Raw genomic sequence first — 9,266 nt, forward strand, 5'->3', positions numbered from 1 at the left:
ATTCGGATCTGCCGGAGGGGGAGCCCAAAGGACGTTGTTTCTCTAAACTCAACCAAATGGCACCAAATTTTTTCCACACAATGGGATCACCATGGACATCATCCATGCCAATTCTCACCGATTTCCGACACTCAATGCATTTACTAGGATTTTACCGGCGAAAAAACACTGAAATGCTGCCCGGATGTGCCGCAACGTTCATTCGGTGTCCGGAATGGCTCATATGTTGCATGGGGGCCTACATTGGGCATCCTCACATGGTGCCAAACTTTGGTTTCATTTGATGCAGGCCACCACATAGCACATGTGAAGCCAATAGCATTCTGGTCTGCCGGATGGGGAGCCTGAAAGACGTTGTTTTCCTAGACTCAAGCAAATGGAATTTTGAAATACAAGGAAATTTATAATTATCAAGTGAAACAGAAGAGAACATACATTCATGGAGTTTTGAATTTTAAAACTATAATAAGAAATAAAAGACAAAACATATACTTCATAGACAAATATTTTTCAAATAGAAAACAAATTAAAATATTAGAATTAAGAAGTGAAATAAAATACAACATACATTCATGCAATTTTTAATTTTAAAACAGCAAGAAGAAATAATAGAGAAATATATATTTGAAATATTATTTTAAATAGAAAAGAGTAAAGATATATTATAATGAAGAGGAAACATATTATCTAGCATTTTTTCAATTATAAAAGTGTCAGAATAACTGAAAGAGGACAAATAGATTTGATTTTAAATTATTGTAAATATAAAAAGAAAATAAATATTTGATTGAATAAGTGAAATATAACACATTAATTTTTCATACGTTAGTGATTTTAAGAACTGTCACAAAACATAAAATAGAATTGCTTTTAAAATATTTTAAATATCATACCATTTTTTAGTGGTAAATCAAAACTTTATTGCGAAGTAGCAGCTCGGTTTAAATATGGTAATATTCTGTGCACGGGTGAGGCTGGCCTGGGACGGCCCACCCGAATTAGGCCCAAGCGAGCGTCGCGTCGGGCCCATCCAAGGGGTGCAGGGAGTTTAGTCTCACCTCGCCAAGCCAGTGGAGCTCGCACCTGTTTTATATACAGGGCTGGGCCTCCCCTCCCAAGTTCCTTCCTAAAGTAGGCAACACATTGCCTAACCCTATCCGGCCCTGTCCCATGGGGCCTACTAGTAGTCTATATTTACAATCCAGCGGGCCTGCAACCTGACCCAATAAATGATTGGGTTCCTAGTCGTATGCAGGCCGTTGAATTGTGAACTATGCAGCTAGAAGGCGGGCTTTTTTTGTCATATTTCATTTTTTTACATTTGTCACATGTCTATTATTTGTTGTTCTTCAAATCACCTCATGAAAGAATATAACACAACATTTTTTCACACATTTATGAATTTTATAACTGTCAGAACAAATAAAAGAGATAAAATATATGTGATTTAAAATTATTTCAAAGATAAAACTAAAAAGAAATATTATAATTAACAAGTGAAATGAAAGAGACCATATTATCTTGCATAATTTGAATTGTACAACTGTCAGAATAAATGAAAGAGGAAAAATAGATTTGATTTTAAAATATTTGAAATATAAATTAGAAATGAAATACGTAAACATCATGGCAATGCACACATTTCCATTGCATCCAGTCCATTTGGCTCATCTTTTCACAAGAACAAACTAGAGCTGTACACACCCTGAGCCTCCTAACTTAGTTTTTTCATACTGCTAGTCCAACTAATTAATGGGCCAACCAGTAATTTAGGCTAACTAGGATTGTTTCCAAACTCAAATAGGAAATTATGATAACCATGCAGGGTTAAGCTATGTATTTGAATCTAGAACCAAATTAACACAACCTTAGAGTTGAAGAACTGGCTGATCCATATCTCAATAATAATGCTCTATTTTGACTTCAAGCCAGCAAAAACCTATATAACCAAAAGCCAGCATGGCATGCAGTCTGCCTAACCCATCATCCTGGGCTTACAAAGTTGACGAGGACAACAAAATAACATCAAAAACTACTAAAACATCGCCACAAAGTAAAGGCCACATCTTCAGGAGGAAGTAGTCTTTTTTTATCCTTCTAGTCTTACCACGTTGATTCTCCACCCCAGCTTCGCTGTGTACACTTCACTTGCTACTCGCTCTAGCAGTCTTGCTCCCACCTCCAGCACCATTTTTTTGTGGATCCTTTGTCTGCAAAATAGACCAATCAACAATCCAATGGCTCATTAGTTTGATTATAGAGAAAGTAGAAATGGGATTATTTTTGAAAATAAAAGGATAACATATGCATTACATTAACAATTGTAGTAATTTTGCCTATAAGTATGAGATAACATGGTTTGAATAAAACAGAGTATTTGGGAGTATTCACAATACATAGAACTGTTGGGTATGTTGTAAATTGTGCTACGTAGCCATTGCATTTAAGCACTCACGAACTCTGTTTTTTAAAAAGAGGCTACAGTTTTCATGCAGAGAAATAACTATAGTTTTCCCAATACTACAGTATTAAAATCACATTTGTTAGGGGCAACGAAACAACTCATTGTAAATAAAACTAAGGTAATCTCAAATATTGAAGTATTCTCAAAGAACTTAGAACATACTATGCTATCAAACGGGGCCAAACTGACTCACACATATATACTAACTGAAGACACTGACATGCCATCACTCTGTTTTCTTGTCCTTCAACTTGTTGATGCGCTCTGAGTGATGAATGCCCATGCGGATGTAGGTCTCCGCTTCAATTGGCATGGTCTTGTCTCCGAGCTGCGGGATCCCTGGCCCCACAATTTGCACATCTGCCGGCTGCTCATTCACAGCATCATCCTGCTCCTCCTCTCCATCACTCTCGTCCAACAGCATAACAACCTCCTCTTCCCTGCTCTCATCCTTGCTCTCCTCATCATCTTCGCTATCACTCTCATCCTCGCTCTACTCCACATCTTCACTATCGCTCTCATCCTTGCTCTGCTCCACATCACTGTCAGAGTGAACATTGGAATGATCAACCATAGCAGGCACCGTGAGCACCACTCTGACAAGATCTGGCATGGGAACAGGAGGGGCGCAGTGGCGGGAGCGGTACATGTACCACCTAGCACGCTGTCACGGATCCGGGGAGTTCTCCGCTTCGTTCATAGCCCAGAGGAAAACCTGCACAGGAACAACTCCTCGAGTAAGACCAAACAATGATTTCTTCTCATTGCCCGCAAGCACTTTGATGAGACCCCTACCATGGTCGATGAACATCTGCAAGCTAGGAAACTAGCTGCAGATCTCCTCCACATTCGCCCTCTTCTCCACATTGCTCTGACAAAACTTCCCAACTGCCTCCTCCCACTTTCCTTGAGCGCGGCGGCAATCACTAGCTGACCGCGACCTCCTTCCCTTCTTGCCCCCATCGCCGGCGACCCCAGATGTGAGATGTGAGCGCACGGAGTGAATGGGGAATGGAGGCAAGACCTAGGGTTCGTATCTGTGAGATGAAATGAAGAATTTCCCCCCTCTCCAGCTGATAACCGCATGTGAGGCCAGCCTGGTACGGCCCACCCAAATTTGGCCCAAATCAAAGCAGCGCCGGGCACAGTCTCGGGGTGGTGGGAGTTTAGCCCCACCTCACCAATGGAGACGAGCTCGCACCAGTTTATAAACCCGGCTGAGCTATCCATCTCAAGTTCCTATCTAAAGCACACATCTCATTGCCTAACAAGTCCCTCTCAGCACCGTTGGGCCTGCATCCTGGCCCAATGGGTTACTAGTCGTATGCAGGTCGTGGGGTTTCATTTATGTGGTGGGTAGGCGGGCAATTTTTAAAATTTTATTTATTTTTTTGCATATGTGACATGTCAAATTGTGCACACAAGTTTGAACCATTCAAATTATCTATTTTAGATTAAATACAAATTTGAAATTTGAAAAATCATTTCACAAAATTTGAAAAATGTTTGGACCAAACATTGGCACCATGTGAGGATGCCCAAAGTCTTTTTTTAATTTTATTTAATTTTTTGCATACGTCACATGTCAAATTTTGCACACAACTCTGAATCATTAAATTTTCAAATATTAAATTAAATATAAATTTGACAAAATTTATAAAATGGTTGGACATTGCCACCATGTGAGGATGCCCAAAGTCATTTTTTTATTTTGTATTTATTTTTTTGCATATGTCACATGTCTAATTTTGCACACAAGTTTGGAACATTCAATATTTCTATTTTAAATTGAATAGAAATTTGACTAAATTTGAAAAATGTTATGACCAACATTGGCACCATTTGAGGATGCCCAAAGTCATTTTTTAAATTTTTATTTATTTTTTTGCATATGTCACATGTCTAATTTTGCACATTTGAAAATTTGGGTGATTTGGAGGTGGTGGAAAAATTCACATTTGTTCAAAAACTGGCTTAAGTTAGACCAAATGGCCCCTCTGGAATGCGGTGATTTTTTTGACCACCTCAAAATCACCTCAATTTTTGCACACATGATCTCTTGCATAAACAAAGCTAGGTTTCCAAGGTTTTATATTTTTTTGAATTTTTCTGAATTTATATTACCCACTAGACTGTCTGATTAAAACATCGGCCTATACCTTAACGGGGCATTGCAAAATATTTTTTTCCAAATTTTCTTTCATATCCATCTTTGGCACATGTGGGTCACCATGTAAAAGAAAATTTGGGTTATTTAGAGGTGGTGGAAAAAACCACTTTGTTTAAAAACTAGCTTAAGTTAGACAAAATGGCCCCTCTGGAATGCGGTGATTTTTTCGACCACCTCGAAATCACCTCAATTTTTGCACATCTCTTGCACAAACAAAGCTAGGTTTCCAAGGTTTTATATTTTTTTGAAATTTTCTGAATTTATAATGCCCTCTAGACTGACTGATCAAAACATCAGTCTATACCTCAAGAGGGCATTGCAAAATATTTTTTTCCAAATTTTCTTTCATACCCATCTTTGGCACATGTGGGTCACCATGTAAAAGAAAATTTGGGTGATTTGGAGGTGGTGGAAAAATGACCTTTGTTCAGCAACTGGTAGACCAAATGTCCCCTCTGGAATACGGTGATTTTTTTGGCCACCTCGAAATCACCTAAATTTTTGCACACATGATCTCTTGGACAAACAAAGCTAGGTTTCCAAGTTTTTATATTTTTTTGAATTTTTCTGAATTTATAATGCCCTCTAGACTGACTGATCAAAATATCGGTCTATACCTCAAGGGGGCATTGCAAAAAAAAATTAGAATTTTTTCTTTCATAGCCATGTTTGGCACATGTGGGTCACCATGTAAAATAAAATTCGGGTGATTTAGAGGTGGTGGAAAAAATCACCTTTGGTCAAAAACTGGCTTAAGTTAAGACCAAATGGCCCCTCCGGAATGCGGTGATTTTTTCGACCACCTCCAAATCACCTCAATTTTTGCACACATGATCTCTTGCACAAAAAACCTAGGTTTCCAAGGTTTTGTAAGTTTTTATTTTTTTGAATTCTTTATGCCCTGCCCAATGCCAGTTCAAAAAAAGCGGCTTCACTGAGCCACTATAAATTGTACAGAATTTTAAAAAAAGAAATCTTTATTATTCTCTCTATTTATGTCAAGGAGATCATGCCTACAAAAAATGAGGTCATTTGAAGGTGGTGGAAAAAATGACCTTGCTACAACAACTGGATTTGGTGAGACCAAACGGTCCACCCGAAATGAGGCCATTTTTTGGAACTCCTATAAATCACCTCAAAATTTGCACACATGTTATCCTACTCAAACATATATATGTTTCCAAGGTTTCACATTGTTTTGAATTTTTTATGCCCTGCCCAATGCCGGTTCGAAACATGCGGCTTCACGGAGCCACTATAAATTGTAGAAAAGGAGGCCTTTCATATTACAAAAAATCAACTTGCAGTTCATGAATAAACTCCTTCATATTACAAATAATCATTACATCTTTATTCAAATGTTGTTTTTTGCACACACAGACACACACCATCTTTAATTACTTTTTAATTATTATTTGATGAAATGATGGAATATGTGCTCAGTTATTGGAATATTTGATCTTATGGTGGAGTATTTGATATTTTTGCTTACTCAAATGATGGAAAGATGTCATATGTGTGTATGAACAATTTCCACTTACTTCACTGCACAACATTAATTAACTTAACACAAAGTTGTACATTTGGTACGCTTTGCTTATGGGCAGAGCATGTTGCACATGGCCACATCATGGGAATTTATTATACCATTGCCACAACATGTTCCATATGGCCACAGCATGGGAAGTGTTTGCAGCATATCTGATCAGTGAAGCAACACTTATGCAGCATGTTTGATCATTGCAGCAGGTAGATTCAAACAAATCATACATCTAAAGGAACCATACATCTAAGGAACCATAACGGCAAATTTAAGGGACACAAATATAGATAGCAGCATCCACACATCACACTTGCTGATGCAGACACATCCAAGTTCAGACCACTGCCATTAGATTAGTTCAGACCACACATCACAATACTACACTTAGATAAAGTTCATACTACATTACCACTTCAAATTTCCACCATCAGACTACCACATAAAGTTCACCAAAAGAACTGAGGCTTCCTCCATCTCATGACAACCAGGGTCTAGGGCAACTACATGTTAGGGCTTCTCAGGACCTTATGGAGGGCAGAATGCTTAGACCTGATCTTGTAGTCATCACCACTGACCGATGTAGCCCGGCAATGTTCCATAAGATGCTCCATTAACCCAGACCTGGGCTTGGGCCTGATGCAGCAGGGGCAGTGGAACTTGTCCGTCTTCTTGTTGTGGTACATTCCAGATCCCTGGGCCCTGATCTTCTCCACTACCTTCTCTTTGAAGGACTTGACATTCCCCTCGACCACATCATCTCCAGATTCATACTGCACACATTAATGACTGACATTAATACATTATGCATTCAAATACTATAAACATCTAACACTAACTCAATGCACAAATAACATTTCAACTAGGCCTTACCTCGTACGGCTCATCTTCATCACTATCATATGGGTAGTACCCAGATGAGTCCCACTTCCTCTTGTTGCCCACAAGATCCTCCTTCTGCTATATTGTCAAGCAAGCAATCAATTACAAGGAATTGAATTGCAGTTCAAATAATGTCATTACAAACAAGTTGTTTTTGCATAATGATGGAAAGCTCCAAACTATATTGAAGAAGTGCACATGTTACACATGGTATGTACATTTCAACAACTAATTCATATATTATATATGAAGCTATATAGATACTAAATCATAGGGTTATGAACATACAAGTTCATTGATATGGACATACAAATAAATGATTTCCTTATAAATACAGAATCTAAGCAATCAAGCAAAAAATAAATGTTGTCCTTCATATATGCTAATGAAAATCCTAGCTGGATTCTTGACATTCCCTGGATTAAGCCAACACTTTTCTTTTGAGGGAATTTCCCCCACACTACTTAATGGAAAAATATAGTATATTTTGTTGCTAGGATCCTGCCTTGGAATGTTTACTTCATAGTTATACAATGGTGACATCCCAGCTGCATATTTTTGTAGTTCATCATAAGTATTTCCGCAAGAGGAAAATCTGTGGCCAGGTTAATTTTATGAGGCTGGACAATAGGCCTGCCTACAACATTTGGTTTATAAAATTTTGTACAAGAACAATATTTCAAGGCCATGTTAATGTTTTTCAGGCCACCCTTCTGCAATTGTACAATGAGTTATCTCTTAGCCCCCTAAATATAAAGTTACATCCATTGCTACTAATTACAGAAGCCAACTACAAATTTTAATATGCACACATGACACATTGATCAGCTTATCCAAACTATGATCATACTTGCATTTTCCATTTTTATGCACACAATCTGAACAACATAGCTAATATAACTACATATTCTGGAAAACTTTGTAATTACAGGAAACCTACATAAAAGCATAATTAAAAAGAATCTAAGCATTTTTTGGGATAATGCAGCAAAGCTGCTACACATATTAATATAATGCAGTAGTTACTTAGGTACAACTTCAACTATAAATGCATACATCTCCAACAAACATCTAATATTTCATTACTTACCTAAACAACAACAAATTATACTATAGATGAATCTTCTATCATCTAAATCAATTCATTGGCACATCAAAATTAACGCATTCCAATTCCAATACGTTTCCATCCAGTAGCATTGAACCACAAACCAAATCAAATAATCATATATGTCTGCAGCATTGAACTACAGATCTAATAATCATATATGGTCTATCTGTCCTTAAATTCCCCCTTAAATAAGGTGTTCAACCTCATACTAATTTAAATCTAATAAGCAAAAATTCCACTACTAATCTAATAAGCATCTGAAAAATACACATCCCTCAATCCGGCTACTTCTAACCTAATCTAATAATCATATGTGGTCCACCATTCTTGCACGAATCAAATACAGAAAAACCGTAATGCAGAGAAAACCCTCCTTCTAACTAATCTAATCTAAGAAACTTCTGGCCAAAAACCCTAGAATCTAAGAACTACCAACTAAAATGGATAAGCAGATACCTTCTACTCCACCTGCTCCTTGCCGGAGCCGGCCTCCACCTTCTCCACCTTGTGCGCCTTGCCAGAGCCCGCCTCCACCTTCTCCACATTTTGCGCCTCACCGGAGCTCGCCAGAGCGGGCGCATCTGGCTGGACTGCGCCGCTCCAGCCCGCCTCGACCTTCTCCAGATCCGCAGCATCTGCTGCACCGCGTTGGACGCTGGCACGTCCGCTCACAACTGTGCCCGCCGCGACCTCCGTGCCTCCTCCACCAGATTTGTGTCCCAATCGGGGCGCTCGCCTCCTGCGTCCGCCATGGCGATGGAGGTGATGGAGTGGATGCGGTTGGGGAGGGGGAGGGGGAGAGGAGACGACGAGGTGGGAGAGGAGAGGGAGACGATGCGGCGAGGGGAAATGGTGGGCGATGCGGCCGGAGGTGGTTCCCCTCCACATTTATATGATGGGGCAGTTCTGCCAACTTGCCATGACACATGCTGCCCCACGCGCAGGCGGTTGCACGCGAAAACGAATCATCCGGCCGTATGCGAATACGCATACGAACGAATAGGGCCGTGTACGGGCCCCGTAGGGCTCCTCATCGATGGCACCGCAAAAAAAACACATTGGCAAAAAAGACGATCGTGCCCCTCGTTTCGAACCGTTT

The sequence above is a fragment of the Triticum dicoccoides genome, chromosome 2B (genome assembly GCF_002162155.2).
Source record: "Triticum dicoccoides isolate Atlit2015 ecotype Zavitan chromosome 2B, WEW_v2.0, whole genome shotgun sequence".
In the NCBI taxonomy this organism is placed as follows: domain Eukaryota; kingdom Viridiplantae; phylum Streptophyta; class Magnoliopsida; order Poales; family Poaceae; genus Triticum; species Triticum dicoccoides.